This window comes from Scyliorhinus torazame, chromosome 1 (genome assembly GCF_047496885.1).
Source record: "Scyliorhinus torazame isolate Kashiwa2021f chromosome 1, sScyTor2.1, whole genome shotgun sequence".
Taxonomy (NCBI): domain Eukaryota; kingdom Metazoa; phylum Chordata; class Chondrichthyes; order Carcharhiniformes; family Scyliorhinidae; genus Scyliorhinus; species Scyliorhinus torazame.
The window spans coordinates 154,236,259-154,256,154 of NC_092707.1; the positions used below are offsets into that span (position 1 = coordinate 154,236,259).

Consider the following 19,896-nt stretch of genomic DNA (forward strand, 5'->3'; position numbering starts at 1 on the left):
CAGCTTCTCATGTGCTCTGTTCTGAATCTCTTTGTTAATCTTGTGACTAACCACCCCTTCATTTCTGACCCCTCAACTATTGGAAACAGTCTACTTCTATAAACCGTATCACACCCTTTTATAAATTTAAACACATCCATCTGATCTGTAATAATAATCTTTATTATTGTCACAAGTAGACTTACATTAACACTGCAATGAAGTTACTATGAAAAGCCCCTAAATTTTGTTCTGAGACCCAAGCCCTTTCCAAGTCTTTCTTTGTATTTGCATTTCCTTATACCAGGCAGCATGTCAGTGAATCTGCACTGTGCCCTCTAAAACCTCGCTACCCTACTTATAACTCGGAGCCCAACACTGCACACAGTCCTCCAACCGAGATCTCATTAAGGTTATTTTTATAGGCTCATCGCTACCTCTTGGTTTTGTCTACTACACCTCGAGTTAAAACTGGCAATTCTATCAGCTATTTTTGCAGCCTTTTTAACTGTATCTCTCAACCATTTGCAGTGTAAATCGTACCATGATATGGATTGTCACTCAGTGCAGACTTATCACAAGGTAAATCACATCTCACCAAGAACCATAACACAGCGTAAAAAACTATAATAGTGCAGTCTGCATCACAATATCGGCTGCATCACAGTGAAACCAATACCACACTGTGGTCCGAAAGTGGACACCGCATCGCAGCGCAGTTTGCATCTCTCTCTGCTCTGAGGACTCTGTGAGTCAATATTGTTAGCATTTGCTGAGCCATTAGCACATGGCAGAGGTTAATGAGAATTGCTTTAGGTTAATCGGAGGTTTAATCTGCACTGACATGATCCTGTTCCAAATCTAATTTATACAACAACACACAACTTATACTATTACACAAAGACCATTTTTTTCCATTACAAAGAATTGTTTTATTTTAGATTTGAACTTGCAACTTTTACATAAAAATAAAACTATAACAAACTATATTACAAAAGAGTCTCATTAAAAGTACAGCACGTATTAATCGGCAGATTCTGCTTGGGAATTTTTGCGGTGCATTCGCCATCAACAGTTTTAGGTGGACTCCAACATCAATTTTCCTGCAATGCTTTCAATGGCACAAGAAACATGAAAATGTTTCTTCAGTTTGTCGTTAAATTACTTGCACATCTTTTAAAATTCAAAAGATTTCTTTTTCTTTTTTTTTTCAAATAAACACTCAAAAACGCAATTTTTTGTTGTCTTTTTTTGAGTTCTAACGAATCTCCCGGCGCTTAACTTTTCAAACGCTTCCTCCATCTCTGGATCCATTTCGTTTTTCGAGTCATCCAGGTACGCATTCATCAGAATAACCTTGAAACAGCTCTTCTCGATCAATCATTTCCTGGTACTGTTCCAGGTAATCTGGGTCTGCTGGAGTGAGAGGGATACCCTCTGCTGAATAAAATACAGGCTCATTCATATAATAGTTGGGATCATTTTCAGGTGTAGCTTCATTATAATGTTGCTGCTGTGTGAACGCGACCCCAGTTACTGTACCGTAGCTCGATCAGCTTCAGCAACATCCGCTTTACATACCTGCTACAGTTCGAATCTAGGACAACATTCTCAATTCGCTGAATTATTTCATCCATGTCTGACTTCCCTTGCCCCTTCCAGGCATCTTCTAACACTGATCCTGTCAGCTTCAGTAACTTTACAGCACAGATGAGGTTATCATCCATGGGTTGAGAAAGCAGGGAATTCAGTAATTCACAAAGTCCTGTCTGCAAAATGTCAGCTCGTGTCGGTGCTCCATTTGGGCCCTGGACCTCCAGGTTGAGGTATAGCTCGCCCAGGAACAGCACAAATGAGTGGAACTTCTTCCTGGTTTTCTCATCGCCTTTCACAGCCTCGTCTCTCTTTGCATATTCCGTCTGACATCTTTGTAACAACAGTTTCCGGAAGTTGCTGTTTCTGGGGTTGATAGTTAGATTCTGGGACAGGTAGTTACACAATCGAGCCCCTGCGTGTGTGAAGTTGGGCACCGTGGTCGCCTGCTGGTAGATTATTTCCACCACTTCTTGCAGTGCTTCATCGGTGTTGACCCGGCCACTCATCATCTCCGTGAATTGCACAATCTCCAGCTCAAAGCTACCAGGGTGAGAGGTCAGGAGACTCAGAAAATCCTGACGGTAATCAGCCAATGTGAGGTCAGCGGGGATTTCAAAATCCACAAGTGCCTCGTCTGGCACAGCTTTCGCCACAAAGCCTGGTGGATAGAACTCTGGTGCACTGATAGTTTTGATTGGATGGTGAATACTTCCATCCTCTGTGGCTTAACCATGGCAGTGTTTGTGCTGTGTGACAGATACTGGTCATGTGGTCCCAATGCCGTTTGCCCTCGGCTGATGCTATCTGAGTATTCGGCAGCGGGCGGGCTGCTCCGCGACTGCCTCAGGGGTTCCTGCTGCTGGGTGCCGCTCTTCACATGGACGCCGTTACCCTGCACGATCGCCGCCCCGTTGTTGGTGCCGGCTCCGGCCGCCAGGCCCCGGGCCGGCGCACAGCCCGTTCTCCTGGGCGCCGTCGCCGTGCCCTTGGGCGCGCCCGCCGGGGCCTGCGGGGCGGGGGCAGCGCCGAACCCGCGGCCTCGGCCGCGACCCGCTCCACACAAAGACCATTTTAATACCAAGAGTAGTAATCTTTTTCCCAGACAGTATATTTACAGAATATAACCAGTCACAAAAAATACGCCCAAGATAAAGGGACAGGCTATGCAGTATTGAGATACAAAGAGAGGGGGAGAAAGAGAGGCTGTGTATGAGATATCAGGACACAGAGAGACCTTGTTGGATATCAGAGTGTAGAAATTGTGTGTAGAATACTGGAGCATAGAGAGGTGGTTTATTGGATGGAAAACAAGTATCTGTAAGTGACCACCCAACTAATTCAGGGCAACACAGTAGCATTGTGGGTAGTACAATTGCTTCACAGCTCCAGGGTCCCAGGTTCAATTCCCGGCTTGGGTCACTGTCTGTGCAGAGTCTGCACATTCTCCCCGTGTGTGCGTGGGTTTCCTCCGGGTGCTCTGGTTTCCTCCTACAGTCCAAGGATGTTCAGGTTAGGTGGATTGGCTATGCTAAATTGCCCTTAGTGTCAAAATTGCCCTTAGTGTTGGGTGGGGTTACTGGGTTATGAGGATAGGGTGGAGGTGTGGACCTTGGGTAGGGTGCTCTTTCCAAGAGCCAGTGCAGACTCGATGGGCCGAATGGCCTCCTTCTGCACTGTAAATTCTATGATGAAAATTCACTAATGTTCTTCAGGGAAGGAAACTTGTCATCCATTTTTAAAAATAAATTATTTTTTTCCAATTAAGGGGCAATTTAGCATGGCCAATCCACCTAACCTGCACATCTTTGGGTTGTGGGGGTGAAACCCACACAGACACTGGGAGAATGTGCAAACTCCACACGGACAGTGACCCTGGGTCGGGATTCGAACTCAGATCCTCAGCGCTGTAGTCCCAGTGCTAACCACTGTGACATGTACACCCCTAACTTGTCATCCTTACCCAGTCTGGCCTATTTGTATTTCCAGTCCCACACCATTGAGAGTAGCTGCCCTCTGAAGTGGCTTGGCAAGCCACACAGTTGTACCACCACCAACTAGGGATGGGCAATAAATGTTATTCTTGCCAGTGGCACCCACATCACAAGAATGAAAACAAGAACATGGGCTCAAACATAAAGGAAAGTTATTTGAATGAGTTGAGAAATAGTGCCTTTGGGGGATCAATGCGACATGTTTGCCATCTCTCACCAAGAATGTCCCTATATCCTAGGACTTGAAGTCAATTGTAAGGCCTTCCCAGGGCATGTATCCAAGCCTTTAGAGGACAGGGTCACAGAGCCTCAGGAGGAGTGGGAGACAATTGGTAAAAAGAAAACTGGCTTTAATACTCAAGTTTGCACTGCAGTAGATGTTCAGATTAAAAAGAACACGATGATAGGTGAAACTGCCAAAAGGAGATCTCGCCCATGAGTGTTGGTTGGTAGCTAATCTCAGCTTCAATATGCACACAGCATGCCCGGAATATGCAATCGGTTCCATTGATTTAAAAAAAAACTGTTGGTGTATAGGAGACTGAATCAAGGATACCTCCTGTTATGCCAGAAGCCTTCCTGACAGCATGCTGTCCATTACCTACAGGATTCTTCATACAGGAGAGAGGAGAAAGAAGATTGAGAAACACCAGAAAAAGGCCCACAATATTTTCCTCCCATCCATCACATTCAACTTCCCCTCCAAATCACACACCATCTCGACTTGGAACGAAATTGTCATTCCTTCACTTGTTGCTAGGTCAAAATCCTGGGATACCCTTCGCAACAACACCACATGGATTACAACAGTTCAAGACTGTGGCTCAACACTCCAGTGACACAGCACAGTAGCATTGTGGATAGCACAATTGCTTCACAGCTCCAGGGTCCCAGGTTCGATTCCGGCTTGGGTCACTGTCTGTGCGGAGTCTGCACATCCTCCCTGTGTGTGCGTGGGTTTCCTCCGGGTGCTCCGGTTTCCTCCCACAGTCCAAAGATGTGCGGGTTAGGTGGATTGGTCATGATAAATTGCCCTTAGTGTCCAAAATTGCCCTTAGTGTTGGGTGGGGTTACTGGGTTATGGGGATAGGGTGGAGGTGCTGAACTTGGGTAGGGTGCTCTTTCCAAGAGCCGGTGCAGACTCGATGGGCCGAATGGCCTCCTTCTGCACTGTAAATTCTATGATCTATGAATGGCAATTAGGGATGGGCAATAAATGCGGCCTTGTCATTGATGCTCACATCCCATGAACGAATAAACAAAACAAAAACATGCTTGAATTGCGCTGAGTTGAATTTATTTGGGGAGTTCAAAAGTTTGAAATGATTGAGATGAGATGATTCACTCATCCCTGGGTTTGCAGCTTCACTCCATACAGCCCTCTGCCCATTGCAGTGGGCAAGAGACCATCTCCCACCTCCCACTGGAATGCACCTTTGCAAAAAGGTTCTGGAGAGAGTTGCAGGCACTTTGCGTAATGTGAAATTTGAACTATACATAATGCATGTTCATAAATTCTAGGAATAAAGTATATTTTGGGGGGGAAAATCACATGAGCTCTTGGATGCCCAGATTTCTAAAAGGCATACGAGTTCTGGGGCTGGAGATTTGCCAGGACGTTGCCTGGGTTGGAGAGTTTTAGCTATGAAGAGAGATTGGATAGACGGGGGTTGTTTTCCTCAGAACAGAGGAGACTAAGGGGGGGACATGATTGAGATGTCTAAAATTATGGAGGGCAGACAGGAAGTAGACAGGAAGAAATGTTTCCCCTTGATGTTGGGATCAATGACCAGTGGGCATAGATTTAAGATAAGGGGCAGGAGGTTTAGAGGGAATGTGAGGAAACACTATCACCCAGAGGGTGGTGGGAGTCTGGAACTCACTGCCTGAAAGGGTGGTGGAGGCAGAGACCCTCATAACATTTAAGAAGTATTTAGATGTGCACTTGCGATGGCAAGACATACAAGGATATGGGCGAAGTGGTAGAAAATGGGACTCCAATACTTAGGTGGGTGTTTTTGATGCGATGGGACAAAGGGCCTTTTCTGTGCTGTCGATCTCTGTGACTCTAATGTTCTTTGCCATTATCTTGTGTTCTCTAGCTAGTAAACAATTATTTGTGTGCTCTGCAGTCTAAACAACTTTAAGTTTGAACTGGGCTGTGTATCTGCCATTCCTTCATGTTGCCATATTAGAGAGTGGGATTGACAGGAATGGAGCGCACACCAGTGAGGTGGTAGCCTTGACAGCACATGTTGATGTGTGCCGACACGCTGTGCCTTTGATGGTGTGCTATGATTCTATATGGTTTGATTTGATTCTGTCAACGAGTGAGTTTATACTAGGACAAGTTTGACTTAGTGGCAAGAACAAAGGATTTGGATCTATTGGCCAAAATCAGGGGATGACTATTACACGAGATTGACCATTACTCGAGTATATACGATGATGATGTCGAGTATATACAGTCGGTGCATTTCTCTCCTTACAAGGATCCTGGGCATTGTCGTGTCTCGCTCATCATCCTAAAAGTTATTGTTATCAATAGAACCATAAAATCTTACAGCATAGAAGGAGCTCATTCGGCCGATCATATCTGTGTCATCAAATTGTCTGCCAGCATTCACTATCTTGACTAGACATGAAGAATGGCCGCTTGGTTCAGCGAACTAATTGCATTCAGAATCTACAGAAAAAGGGCGACATTAAGTTTCCAAATACCAAAAAATATTTAGTTAAAAGACACATGTTCGTTCATAAAATGCAATACGCAAAAAAACATCAAGTGCCTGGTGCTGCCCACAGGTGTCCTAGCATCTCAGTCTCACCTCTTAACACTGCCACCTGTGCTTTAAATTATCGCAGGCAATTGGCCAAGTGTTGGGGAGGGCTGCTTACATGAAAATTAAGCTGTGGCATACAGTACAACGCCTAAATAAACTAGATTTTTTCTCATCATCGCTGGGAGTCAATAAACCAGGACAAACATTTGACATCTTGCATTGGTTGGTGCCAATTAGACAAATACAGTTAATTACATCTTAATAACCTCACTCTGGTCACTTGTCCCTCTTAACACTCAATTAGCAAACAATTGGGAACAGGCACATGATTACTGGCTCTAATTATTAACTACTGTCCTATTAATATTCCCTGTCCGTGAAAAGTCTTCCTCTCTTGCCTAAACAATCACACCCACAAACCCACCAAGACGCAAACACACATACAAACACACACAAACATACAGGCACACACACAGCCAACAGCAGTGAAATCTGGGGCGTCATTCTCCGACCCCCCGCCGGGTCGGAGAATGGCCGTTGGCCGCCGTGAATCCCGCCCCCACCCCCGCCGAAGTCTCCGAAGGGAGAAAAGTCGGCTGGGCGTTAATGGCGCCGCTGCCGCGGAGAATGTCACGGATCTGCGCAAGGCAGCCGATTTTCGGCCTGCCGATATTCTCCCTTCCGGATGGGCCGAAGTCCCGTCGACGTGATGACCGTTCACGTCGACGTGAATCAAACCTCCTTTTCATCGGCGTGACTCGGTGCTCCAGGCTCACGCCGACCAGCGAGGAGGTGAGTGACGGCCTGGGGGGTTGGCTCTGGGCAGGAAATGGCGTGGCCGCAGACTGATTGCGTGAGGAGAGGTGTGTCTCGGCTTGTGTGTGTGTGTGCGCGGCGGGGGGGGGTGGGGGTTGGTTAGAGTAGGCTGGGCTCCGGGGGAGTGCCGGGAGGGGGTCCGTGCTGGGGTGGAGGTTGGGGGTTGGAGGGGGTCCGTGCCGGGGTGGAGGTTGGGGAGGGGGTCCGTGCTGGGGTGGAGGTTGGGGGTTGGGGGGGTCCGTGCTGGGGTGGAGGTTGGGGAGGGGGTCCGTGCTGGGGTGGAGGTTGGGGGTTGGGGGGGGTCCATGCTGGGGTGGAGGTTGGGGGTTGGAGGGGGTCCGTGCCGGGGTGGAGGTTGGGGGGGGGTCCGTGCTGGGGTGGAGGTTGGGGAGGGGGTCCGTGCTGGGGTGGAGGTTGGGGGTTGGAGGGGGTCCGTGCCGGGGTGGAGGTTGGGGAGGGCGTCCGTGCTGTGGTGGAGGTTGGGGAGGGGGTCCGTGCTGGGGTGGAGGTTGGGGGTTGGAGGGGGTCCGTGCTGGGGTGGAGGTTGGGGGGGTCCGTGCCGGGGTGGAGGTGGGGGGGGGGGGTCCGTGCTGGGGTGGAGGTTGGGGAGGGGGTCCGTGCTGGGGTGGAGGTTGGGGGTTGGAGGGGGTCCGTGCCGGGGTGTAGGTTGGGGAGGGGGTCCGTGCTGGGGTGGAGGTTGGGGGTTGGGGGGGGGGTCCGTGCCGGGGTGGAGGTTGGGGAGGGGGTCCGTGCTGGGCTGGAGGTTGGGGGTTGGAGGGGGTCCGTGCTGGGGTGGAGGTTGGGGGTTGGGGGGGGGTCCGTGCTGGGGTGGAGGTTGGGGAGGGGGTCCGTGCTGGGGTGGAGGTTGGGGATTGGAGGGGGTCGGTGCTGGGGTGGAGGTTGGGGTTTGGGGGGGGTCCGTGCTGGGGTGGAGGTTGGGGAGGGGGTCCGTGCTGGGGTGGAGGTTGGGGGGGGTCCGTGCCGGGGTGGAGGTTGGGGAGGGGGTCCGTGCTGGGGTGGAAGTTGGGGGTTGGAGGGGGTCCGTGCTGGGGTGGAGGTTGGGGGTTGGGGGGGGGTCCGTGCTGGGGTGGAGGTTGGGGAGGGGGTCTGTGCTGGGGTGGAGGTTGGGGGTTGGGGGGGGGGGTCCCTGCCGGGGTGGAGGTTGGGGGTTGGGGGGGGTCCGTGCTGGGGTGGAGGTTGGGTAAGGGGTCCGTGCCGAGGAGGGTGATGGGAGGGCAAATGAGTTGGTCCACCTGGCCAGGTGCCAGCCTCCAACAGTTGGACCCATGCGGTCCATGCCACCTGGCTGGGGGGAGGAGGGGATATGGGCAATGATGACATGTCGTCGTTCCCCTCCCCCCCACCAGGCCGCCATGTTTTCAGACCATCCAGCGATGTTGGCCGCCGTGGTGGCAGCGCTCATGTCTATGTTGCCCTGGATGAGGAGGAGGAGGAGGAGCATGCCAGAGAGGCGGCGCAGGCTGCCGCAGAGGGGCAGGCGGCAGCCGCCCAGGCTGGAGGGACACCTGACCGACAGGACGAGGAGGGGGAGGAGGACGTCGCGGCCCCACGTCAACGGAGGCACCCGAGGGCGCCCCGTGTGTACCGGCCCCGGCAGTCATACCAGCACCTCACGGACCGGGAATGCAGGAGGAGACTCCGGATGAGCCGGGAAACTGTGGCACACATCTGCCATCTGCTGGCACACCTGTCACCGCGTGGCACTGGCGGGGGACACCCTCTCCCCGTGCCCGTCAAGGATACGGTGGCCCTGAACTTTTATGCAACGGGGTCATTCCAGGCACCGAGTGGGGACCTGTCCGGCATATCGCAGACATCGGTGCACCGGTGCATCCGGGCAGTGACAGATGCCCTTTATGCCATGGCGCACCGCTACATCCGCTTCCCCGTGGACCGGGCCAGCCAAGATGCCGGGGCCGTGGGCTTCTCTGCCGTGGCCGGGTTCCCCATGGTCCAGGGCGCGGTCGATGGGATGCACGTCGCCGTGCGGCCATCTGCAGATAACAGGGCCGTGTTCACTAATAGGAAGGGGACCTATTCGATGAACGTACAGGTGGTCTGCGACCACCGCATGATGATCCTGCACGTCTGCGCCCGTCACCCAGGCAGTGTACACGACTAATTCGTGTTGTCGCGGTCATCCATCCCCGGCATGTACGAGGGATGCCATCCCCGGCTGAGGGGCTGGTTGCTGGGCGACAGGGGCTACCCATTGCGATCGTGGCTGATGACGCCTATACGGAGGCCACGCAATGAGGCGGAGAACCGCTACAATGATGCCCATGTAGCGACAAGGGGAGTGATCGAGAGGTGCTTTGGCGTGCTGAAGATGCGTTTCAGGTGCCTGGACCTCTCTGGGGGCGACCTCCAGTATCGGTCAGATAGGGTCGGCCGGATCATTGTGGTGTGCTGCGTCCTGCACAACATAGCCCAGCAGAGGGGCGATGTGCCGCAGGCAGAGGAGGGTGGAGTGGAGGAGCAGCAGGAAGAGGCACAGTCCTCCCCAGATGAGGGGGATGGGGGCAATGGTCAGGGCAGACGGGGTAGACACAGGCGAGTGGCGGTCCACCGTTACCGGCTGGCCGAGCGGGCACGGGACAGACTGACAGCCGCCCGCTTCACTGACTAGATGGGCGTGGGAATCGGGTAGTATGGCCACAGACCGCACACCATGGCAACAGCCGACCCCCCACACCCCTCACCCATCCACCCACCCAGCACCCTCAACCCCCTCCCCAACCCCACACACCCCACCCGCATGCACACCACCCTCCCACCCCCATTGCCGAACCACCGGCGGCACAACGGGCTGGGCTCACCCAGTTGCGGGTGGACGCGTGTCTATCGCAGGCCATGGAGGATGATGACAACCCGCCCTGCGATGAGCTCCTGGCTCTACATCGTTGGACTATGTCTGACCCATGGCCACAGTACCACCATCCACCCAGACCATCCCTGCATGCGGCTGTGACACTGCAGCGCACGGTCCCGTCCTCTGCCCGGGGGATGTTGATGGCGGCCCAGGGGGAAGGGGGCAGACTCACCTGGGGCTGAGGTAAGACCACCCCTCACACACACACTTGCGCTCAACGTACATGACACGCCCGCACACTTTGGACAGAGCACAAAGGCAGCTTCGGTAGGTGTAACATTGACTTTAATAACCAAAGGAGTTCATGCACGTGCCCTAGCCCCTAAAACTCATCTGTGCCCTGCACCCGTGCCAACTTACTCAGTGTCTAATTGTTTGGCCTTACGGGCCCTTTGACTACGTCTACGTGGTTCCCCAGACGGTACAGCAGAACTGGAGGTGGACTCCTGTGATTCCTGCCCTCTGACACTGGATCCCTTTGGCGGCCGTTTCCTGGGGCGTCCTGGCCTAGATGGGCCAGGCTGCGGCCCGGGCGACTGGGATGGCGATCTGCCAGCCTGTCCTGCCCGTTGCCCACCCGATGCACCTGGGACGGAAGGGGGGGGAGTCCGAGGTGTCGCGGTGTACCGGGACCTCCCCTACAGAGGGAGCCGGGACGGACCACACCACCTCCTCCTCCCTCGGGATGCCCGATGGCCCCCAGGCCTCTACATGGGTGGGGGATGCGAACGGACTGGCCATCCGACGCCCCCCGACATCTGGCGCTGCCAGTCCTGGAGGCCCGTGCTGGTATCGACAGGGGTCTGCAGGTTTGCAGCCATGGAGCCCAGGGTGTTGTCAAACCCTGTCTGTGACAGTGCGACGCCGGCTCGCACATGGCCACTGGCGCCGATGCCCTCAGCGATGGCCTGCTGAGACTGGGCCATGGCCTGCAGAGACTGGGCCATGGCCTGCAGAGACTGGGCCATGGCCTGCAGAGACTGGGCCATGGCCTGCAGAGACTGGGCTATGGCCTGCAGAGACTGGGCCATGGCCTGCTGAGACTGGGCTATGGCGTTGAGCGCCTCTGCCATCTGGCGCTGGCACTGGCTCATGGCCTCCTGTGAGAGGGCAGCCATTTCCTGGGCCACAGACGCCGCCTGCACGGAAGGCCCCAGGCCTCGCAAACCGTTCACCATGTCTGACACCGTCGCACCCATTGCCTCCACCGCGGACGCCACCCGTGCGGTGTCAGCCTGGGTGGCACGCATGACCGGGACCACTCCCAGCTCCTGGACGCGGGTGGACTCCTCCACCTGCGACCGCAGCCGCCGCAAGCCACCCGTCACCCTCTTCGCTCGTCTCCGGGTCGGTGGTTGCATCGGATCTATGTGTGGGTGTGGTAACTGCAGGAACCCGGGATCCATCTGGGCGGCAGATGTTCGCTTGGCCTGGGCTGCCCTCCGACCGCCCGGTCCCTCTGCTGCTCCTACCTCCACCTGCTGTACCGGGACGGCTGTGTTGTGCGCACCAGTGAGTGTACCAGACGCCTCATCACTAAAGTGCCCAACCGTGGTGAGTGTTTCTGCGATGGTGGAGGGTGTTGGTGACAGCAGTGGCGTTGTGTCGTGCTCTTCGTCCCACTCTGACTCCATGGCACTTTGGGGTGGGGGTTCGTCTCCACCCATCCACTCTGAGTCACTGTCCGGTATTTCGTCTTCGCGGGTAGAGGTGTCCTGGGTAGTGCTGTCCTGGGTAGTGCTGTCCCGGGTAGGGGTGTCCTGGGTAGTGCTATCCCAGGTAGTGCTGTCCTGGGTAGGGGTGTCCTGGGTAGTGCTGTCCCGGGTAGGGGTGTCCTGGATAGTGGTGTCCTGGGTAGTGGTGTCCTGGGTAGTGGTGTCCTGGCTCGGATGTGACGGGGGCCTGTGGCTGCCCCCCTCATCGCTGGGTGGTCGCTCCCGCACGTGATGGGGGTGTCGTCTCCCTGTTGCTCCAGGTCTCTCCGTTTCCCGTGGTGTGCGAGGGGCATCCTGCGGGCGTCGCATGCTGGAGGGTCCGGGTCTCTCCGTCTCCCGTGGTGTGCGAGGGGCATCCTGCGGGCGTCGCATGCTGGAGGGTCCGGGTCTCTCCGTCTCCCGTGGTCTCCGAGGGGCATCCTGCGGGCGTCGCATGCTGGAGGGTGCGGGTCTCTCCGTCTCCTGTGGTCTCCGAGGGGCATCCTGCGGGCGGTGTGCATCTGCGGGGATGGGTGCCTGGACGTTTGGTCCTGCGATACACAATGAAGCATGCATGGTTAGACATCAGGCAGTGATCAGGTGATACGGGGGAGGGGGATATAGGGGAGGGGGGATATGGGGACGGGCTGTCGGTGGCTCACTTGCTAGTGGGCCCCCGACCTCTGCATCAGCAACCTCCTGGTCGTCAGGTCCGCCAGCCAGTTCCAGGGCCCTTTCCTCGTGTACGGTCAGTGGCCTCTCATCAGCGGGCCCTCCTCCAGTCCTCGCATGCTCCCTATTGTTGTGTGCGCACTTCTCCTGTTGGGGGGGGGGGGGGGTGGGGGGTGGTGGTAGGGGTAAAAGGCAACAGTGTTAGGCAGGTATATGAATGCACGCCATCGGTTGCGCGTGCATTGCAGAGGTTAAGGTTAGGGCTGGATTCACTTGGGGATATGGGGGATATGGGGGAGGGGGGATATGGGGGAGGGGGAATATGGGGGAGGGGGAATATGGGGGATATGGGGGAGGGGGGATATGGGGGATATGGGGGAGGGGGGATATGGGGGAGGGGGGATATGGGGGAGGGGGATATGGGGGAGGGGGGATATGGGGGAGGGGGGGATATGGGGGAGGGGGGGATATGGGGGAGGGGGGATATGGGGGAGGGGGGATATGGGGGATATGGGGATATGGGGGAGGGGGGATATGGGGGATATGGGGAGGGGGGATATGGGGGAGGGGGGATATGGGGGATATGGGGAGGGGGATATGGGGGATATGGGGGAGGGGGGATATGGGGGAGGGGGATATGGGGGAGGGGGGATATGGGGGATATGGGGGAGGGGGGTTATGGGGGAGGGGGATATGGGGGAGGGGGGATATGGGGGAGGGGGCTATGGGGGATATGGGGGAGGGGGGATATGGGGAGGGGGGATATGGGGGAGGGGGATATGGGGGAGGGGAGATATGGGGGAGGGGAGATATGGGGGAGGGGAGATATGGGGGAGGGGAGATATGGGGGAGGGGGGATATGGGGGATATGGGGGAGATATGGGGGAGGGGGGATATGGGGGAGGGGGGATATGGGGGATATGGGGGAGGGGGATATGGGGGAGGGGGGATATGGGGGAGGGGGGATATGGCGGATATGGGGGAGGGGGGATATGGGGAGAGGGGGATATGGGGGAGGCTCATTCTGCCTGCTCTGACGAGGTCGTTCACCTTCTTGTGGCACTGGGTGCCTGTCCGTGGTGTCAGGGCCACAGCGGTGACGGCCTCTGCCACTTCCCTCCACAGACGCCGGCTGTGGCGTGGGGCAACTCTGCGGCCGTGCCCGGGATACAGGGCGTCCCTCCTCTGCTCCACCGTGTCCAGGAGCGCCTCCACATCGCGTGACTCGAACCTCGGGGCTGAGCGACGGCCAGCCACCCAGTCGGGTGTTGCGGTCGGGTGTTCCGGTCGGTTGGGGGGGAGCAGCGCGGCCTTATGAGCCGTCACGCCGTGCGGCGCGTATGACGCTGCACGGCGTGAACCACTGCGCAAGCGCGGATCCCGTTATGTCGCTGCTAGCCCATTTCGGGCCGGAGACTATCGTCCCATTTTTATGACGTGACGCAAGTGGGATTTGCGCCGTTTTTTGCGCCGATCGGCGGACTTTCCGCCGATAATGGAGAATTTCGCCCCAGGAGTGAAAAAGGAGTGTGTCGGTAGTCACAGTACATCTGATTGAGTTTGAGACTGACAATGCACAAACACACATTGGTGTGTACACGCGCATACATGTGTACACAAGTGCATAGATACACAATATGCTTTGCTCCACAAACAATCACAAGCTTCGTTACACAAGCAAAATGTGAGTAGGGGCAGCATGCTGACACAGTGGTTAGCACTGCTGCCTCACGACGCCGAGAACCCGGGTCCGATCCTAGCACTGGGTCATTGCCCAGGTGGTGTTTTTATGTTCTTCCTGTGTCTGCGTGGGTCTCACCCCCACAACCCAGGCTCGGTGGGTTGGCCACGCTAAATTGCTCCTTAATTGGAAAGAAATAATTGAGTACGCTAATAGGTGCCTGCTATCCCCTCTCAAATAACTAGCCAAAGAGGACATTCCTCATGTGAAGTCAGCAGGTAAAACAACTGTGAGCTCCAGTCGAACCCTGGGCTGGATTCTCCCAAAATGGGACCATGTCCCCCACACCGGCGTAAAAACGCAGGCATTGCACTCTCCAGTTTCCTGCAAAAAAGAAAAGGCGATTCACTTACCTTCTGGGGGCTGCAGATACAGGCCCCCGCACTTCCGGTTTCGAGACTGCGCATGCGCACGGCGGCGGCCTCCAGTGGCCGCGCCGAGTGCCATGGCGGATTCGGACCACGGACCAACATGAACAATCCAGGCCCCCCTGATCGGCCGCGCGCCACTGCATTGGACCGGTCCGTTCACTGCCCCTGCCGTCCATAAGGCCCTCCCCTCCGGTGCCCGATCCCCCCGCCACCACCTGGGTGGCCGTGGACTGAGTCCGCGCGAGAGTTCCGACCGGCCATACCACATTAGTTCCACGCTGTTGGGAGCTCGGCCGGTCATGAGTGGAGTATCGCTGGGAGGGCCTCTGGCAATGACTCCAATTGCGGGGCCCGCAGAATCGCCGGAGCGGCACCGGACCCGATTCGGTTGGGATCTTCGATTCTCCGCTCCTGCGCCAAACGCGATTTCGGCGTGGGGCTGCGGAGAATCCGGCCCGCTACCTTCCCCTAACATCAACACTTAACTTCACAAAAGAACACCAACAATTGGTATTGATGTATTATCACTGCCTAATTTTGCTATTTCGTCTTTAGGATGGTGTGCTATGACATCATATATAGTCATGGCCAGGGCAGCAAGTTTCCTGTCCTGAAGGGATCTCGTGAACCAGCTGGGATTTTAATGAGATAAAAGTAAGAGGTTTGATCAATAAGTTTGCAGATGACACGAAAATTGGTGGTGAGGTAAACAGCGAGGAGGGATATCTTCGATCACAGGATAATATAGCCAGGCTGGTCAGATGGGCAGAACAGTGTAAAATTTAACCTTGCAGAGTGAGAGGTGATGCATTTTGGGATTACCACCAAAGCAAAGGAATGCACAATGAACTGTAGGACGCTAGGAAGTACAGAGGACCAGAGGGATCATAGAATTTACAGTGCAGAAGGAGGTCATTCAGCCCATCAGGTCTGCACCAGCCCTTGGAAAGAGCACCTACTTAAGCCCACACCTCCACCCTATCCCCGTAACCCAGTAAGTCCAACTAACCTTTTTGGACATTAAAGGGCAATTTGGCATGCCACTCCACCTAACCTGCATATCTTTGGACTGTGGGAGGAAACCGGAGCACCTGGAGGAAACCCACGCAGGCACGGGGAGAACGTGCAGACTCCACACAGACAGTGAACCAAGACAGGCCCAGCTTGCTGGGACGTGGCTGGCTACTCCACCTGCGATTGGACTGGCAGAGAGTGTGTCAGGTGTAGCCCCGTGGTGCGAAGGGATAATGGTCAGGTTCCCACTGGTCTTTGCTGAAGGCGCAACAGCAATGATCAACGTGGATGAGAACATTCAGCCCAGGTATTTTCACACCTGCCCAGTATTGTACGCATTCCCCCGCTCCTCCTCCCGCTGCCGCTGCCGCCCAAGGTCGAACACAAGCTGGATCGATTAGAAAGTTAGCCATCTTCCCCATCCACTTTGCGAATTGGGCCCACACCAGTGGTCCTGGTGTTGAAGCCTGACGGATCCAGAGAGCTCTACAGCGACTATAAGATGACCGTGAACCAAGTGTCCTGATAGCATTACCCACGCATCGAGAACCTTTACGCCAGGCTCAGCGGGGGCAAGAGTTTCACGAATCTGGATATGAGTCATGCATACCTGCAGTTGGTGCTGGACTTGGGGTCCCAGAAATACGTGCCAATCAACACCCACAGGGGGCAATACGAGTATACCCGGTTACTGTTCGGGGTTTCCTCAGCCTGTGCGATATTCCAGTGGGTCTTGGAAAACATCTTACCGTGGTTGACAATGGTGGCAGCATACCTGGACGATGTCCTCATTACAAGTACCTCTTACAAGGAACAAATAGAAAACCTCGCCGAAGTCCTCAAGCGATTTGAACGGGCCGGTGTCCACCTACGGAGAGAGAAATGCGTCTTCCATGCCCGGAGGTCACTTACTTGGGTTACTGGGTGGACACACCGGAGCCTCCACCAAGGTGCAGGTGATCCAGCAGGCCACCGGCCCTCGAGACCCGACGGAGCTCCGCTCTTTTCTTGGGCTGTTTAATTACTACGGACGTTCATACCCCAAATGGCACTTTATTCAATCCACTCCGCCAGTTTTTGAAGCAATGACAGCGATGGGACTGGGACCCCTCATCCGAAAAGGCCTTCCAGGAGGTCAAGCAGCGCCTATCATTGGACGAACTGCTGACTCACTTTGACCCGTCAAAATCATTGCCATTGACGTGGAACGCCTCGCTTTCTGGCGTTGGAGCGATCTTGGCACACTGGATGCCCGATGGCTCAGAACGGTTAATAGCTTTTGCATCCCGCAAGCTCGCAGACGCAAAGATAGAGAAAGAAAGCTTGGCCGTCGTATCCGCGTTGCGGAACTTACACCAGTACATTTATGGGCATACTATCACGATCAATACGGATCACAAGCCTCTGCTGGGAATGTTCAAAGAGGACCGAGTGATCCTGCCGATCGCCTCAGCCCGGGTCCAACGATGGGCTTTACTACTAGCGGCCTATGAATACACCCTGGAGCACGGAAATTCCACATTTCGACATGTTGAACTGTCTGCCCCTCTCCTTGAAGCCGCCAGCACCTGCAGCGGCTGCAGAGGTGATCGCCGCCTCCACTTCATGGGCACCTTACCGGTCATGGCAGCCTGCACCAGAACTGAGCGTTAAGGTCCTTTTGTAGGGGACGCGGGTGGTTGTGTCCGAGCAGGGTTGGGCGTCCTTGTTAAAGGAGCTCCACAGCAGACACTCACGGATGGCCAAGTTGAAGATGATGGCCCAGTGTTTGGTGGCCCGGATTGGACTCCGAGATTGAGCAAGTGGCCCACAATTGCATCCCTTGCCAGGAGCACCAAACGCCCAACCGATGGCCTCAATGCACCCGTGGGAGTGGCCCGGGAAACCATGGTCCTGTGTCAACATCGACTTTGCTTCCCGTTCCAGGGGCCACGTTCCTAATACTAGTGGATGCCCATTCAAATGCTTAGAGGTCCACCGGGTTCAGACTGCAACCACGCGGACCACCGTGGGCAGGCTGTGGCATATTTTCAGCAGGTACAGCTTACCTGAGGTCCCAGAGACCATTAATGGGACAGTGCTCATAAGCCAGGACTTTGCATCATTTTTGATGGCGAATGGAATCCGACACATACCGACTGCTCCGTACCACCCGTCCTCCAACGGTTCGGCCAAGCGGGTGGTCCACACCTTTAAACGGGCTATGAAAAAGATGACCGCCGGATTTGGGAGACCCGCCTGGAGTCTTTTCTATTCAGCTACCGCATGACACGTCATGCCACCACCGGGATTATGCCAGTGGAGTTGCACATGGGACAACGGCTCAGGACTCGCCTCAGCCTTGTCCTCTCCGATGTCGGGGCATGGGTCCACAGTGGCAGGTAGGACTGCATCCAAGGTGGACTTGTGCCAGCTCTCGCATCTGTGCATTTTCAAGATGGGCGACGTGGGAGGTGCAAAATTTCAGTGCCAGTGCCACATGGATCACAGGCGTGGTCCTCCGTGTGACAGGGCCAAATTCCCACATGGTCCAGATTGAAGACAATGAGGCAAACCGCCACATTGAACATATCCGTCGACGTACACAGGAGCCACTGGAGCTCAGTCAGGGTGCCCCACTCTGGGCTTGGGCGTAATCCCCCGTACGGCCTAGGAGAATCCCCAAGGTTCTGCAGGTGCCAGACCATCGCTTGCTATCACTGCCGCCTGTCGGACATGCAGAAGCCGGCGTATCTGCTGCGCCCACAGGGCCGGCCAGCAACGACCACAATAGCGACGGCAGCTCAGTCGTGGACACCAGACTGTCAGACAACAGCACACCAGCGCCATTAGTACCAACGCCTTTGTCAGCCGAGCCACTCCCACTTTGCACTCTTTGCGGAATTGACGACCGCTGGTGCGCTACAGACCTCCCAGTCCAACTGTACTGCTTCTGGGCCCTGTCCGCTGCCTAAGCGATAAAGGGATCTGCCTCCAGAAGACATGGAAGTTTCTCCAGACTTGGGGGGGGGGGGGGGGGGGGAGCGGGTGAGGGGTGTTAGGACCTCCTAAGGGGCCCAAATCTACATTGTTCACGATTCCCCTCCTACAGCTTGAAGTACAAGCTCCCCAGGTGATCGGGGGGGGGGGGGGGGGCAGAGCCTCCCCCTGATTGGAGGAACCCCACAGGATGCAAACCCTGAGCTGGGAGCAGATCGGGGAAAGAGATCATTCAGACACAGGAGTAGAGTAATTATTGTATTGTTAGTGGTGAATAAACTGAGTTGTATCCTGCTTAACTGGTTTCGTGGGGAGTCCTTGCCTTCAGTCTCAACAGGTAGATAGGAAGGAACTTTTCCCCTTAATAGAAGGGTCAATAACCATGGGGCACAGCTTTAACATAAAGGGGAGATTTAGATAGGATTTGGGGAAAAAAGTTATTACCCAGAGAGTGGTGGGAATCTGGAACTCACTGCTTTAAAGGGTGGTAGAGGCAGGAACCCTCACAACATTTAAGAAGCATTTGAATGAGCATTTGAAACACCAGAACATACAAGGCAAAGGACCAAGTGCTGGAAAATGGGATTTGAATAGATAGGTGCTTGATGGGCAGCATAGACATGGTGGGCCTCTTTTTGCGCTGTAAAACTCTGTGGCTCCATGATAAGCCAATGGGTTCATGGTGACTTTTACCAACTTTCTTTTCCAGGTTTTGTAAACTGATTTTAATTTGTCAAATTACCACGGTGGGAATTTGAACTCTGTTACCCAAGAGTGTTTGATGGGACAATGTAAAGGCAGCTTTATTCGATCTAACATGTGCTGTAGCTGCCCTGGGAGGACTTGCTGCTGACACTGCGGACCCAGAATGGAGTGTTCCATCCTTCAGGGTGATTACCCTGTAATTTAATGAAAACGAATAGTTCACACAATAACAGAGATAATCAGGACCACACAACAAGGCGGAAAGAAATGTCTGCTTCAAATAGAACCAACAACAATCCTGAAAGCTCAGAATTAATCCACAGCAGATAAAAGGGCTAGTCATCCTCCCAGGAACTCATGTATCTGCCAAGTGATCATGTTTCATTGCTGACGCACTAAAATCCACAGATTTATTTCCCTAAATTAAGGGGTCATCAGATGCTCAGACTCTGGAAAATTGGAAGAATTAAATATGTTGGCAAAGCTTCAACACATCTCCGTTTCTTTTCATACCACCATGGGATGGGTAAGAGGTCAGAAACACTGAAGCCTGGGTCGAAATTCTCCCCCAATGGCAGGATGTCTGCCGACTGGCGCCAAAGCCGGCGCCAATCAGACGGGCATCGCGCCGGCCCAAAGGTGCGGAAGGCTCCGCATCTTTG

The 19,896-nt window shown here is 54.7% G+C and overlaps 1 protein-coding gene and 1 pseudogene across 2 annotated transcripts in view; both read right to left on the minus strand.

Moving 5' to 3' along the window:
- LOC140415180 (exostosin-1-like) overlaps window positions 1-19,896 on the minus strand; it is a 510,761-nt gene that overhangs the window by 325,120 nt on the left and 165,745 nt on the right. The gene's annotated exons all lie outside the window — the stretch shown is intronic.
- Window positions 887-16,748, minus strand: LOC140429093 (polyadenylate-binding protein-interacting protein 1 pseudogene; annotated as a pseudogene).